Genomic DNA, 1,346 nt, shown 5'->3' with positions numbered 1-1,346 from the left:
CTGTGGATGTAGTTTATCTGGACTTCAGCATTTAGCAGCTCTTTCCAGTAGAGGAAGACTGCCCAATGTCCAGCTACTTCATCCTCGGAATAAAAAAGTCCAGCTCAAGAGAAGGAGAAGATTCCTGAGCAAGATGTCACTGGCAGAGTTGGCCCATAGCTACAAGGCTGGAAACATCCTCCCCAGGTGAGACTGCACGACAAGGCTGCACTGCGGGAACAGCACCAAGCTGCGCCTCCTAACAAACAGAAGCTAAGCTGAGCACCGCCACCTCCTCTCGGTCCCTGGAGAAAGCAGTGAAGTGGTGGCATGGAGAACACAGGAGCTGTAGCTCTGCTGACCACGGAAGCCATCTGCAGTGTAAATAACATGGCACCACACTCTCCACCCAGAGGTCACGACCTTGTAGAATGGAGCCTGCACTAAAGAAGGGAGCACAGCCACTACTGAAGTGGCTGTCAGAGCGCAACAGTGGCAACTCTCCAGCTGGCAGCCTCGCAGCACCTCAGCACCAGTGAGGGAATGAATTCACAAGGCAAAGAAATCCCCCTGAGTAGTCTCAAAACTCAGCTGACTGCTTTTTGGCACCAAAATGGCTTATTTGTTTTTTTTCCTGTACGGAAGGAACACACTCAGCCCAAGAATGGCTAAGATGCTTCCTTAAAACATTTTCTAGATGTAGAATAATTCCCCCAAATTCCCAGTCAATTCAACTACGCTACACTGGAAAAGCACACCGTTATCTTAAAACATCCATACTGTGCAGAAGTCTGCTCGGATCAGCTTGAGGACAGAAGGGGGCTAAAGAGGATGATCCGACTTTTTATCTAATACGGTGTTCTAAACTTAGCTCAGGGATGCCAGTCTGAGACTGCACTCTGGAAGAAACCCAGCAATTCCATAATCCAGTGGAAGCTGACATTGCAGACAGGAGCAATGCAGGTTTCTCACACTGTGACTCCTGACATGAACTGTCTGAGGGACTTTTGAGAACTCAGATATTACAGTTTGCTTCACTGGAGAACTCATCAGGATTCCCAGATTCCCCTTCCCTTTATTTCCCCGGGAAGGGAAGAATGGACCGCGAGCAACAACACAGCCTAATCATAAGCTTACGTCTCACGCTGGTATTCCCCACAAGCCAGACAATGGTGAGTGCAGGCTGTCAAGTGATCTCTTGAGTGAAGTTCTAGTTAGTATTTCGTGCTGGAAAGCCAGCAGCACTGAATAGAACTGAAGGAAATGAGAGCTGAAGAAAGACAGTAGGAAGCTTGGGAGGACAGAAAGCCAGCTGCTCTTCAGGCACCAGCACCCCTCTGGAAACTCTGCCTGAAATGCAGTAGGGA

Source organism: Mesitornis unicolor, unplaced genomic scaffold (genome assembly GCF_000695765.1).
Source record: "Mesitornis unicolor isolate BGI_N332 unplaced genomic scaffold, ASM69576v1 scaffold29049, whole genome shotgun sequence".
Taxonomy (NCBI): Eukaryota; Metazoa; Chordata; class Aves; order Mesitornithiformes; family Mesitornithidae; genus Mesitornis; species Mesitornis unicolor.
This window is presented reverse-complemented; position numbering follows the sequence as displayed.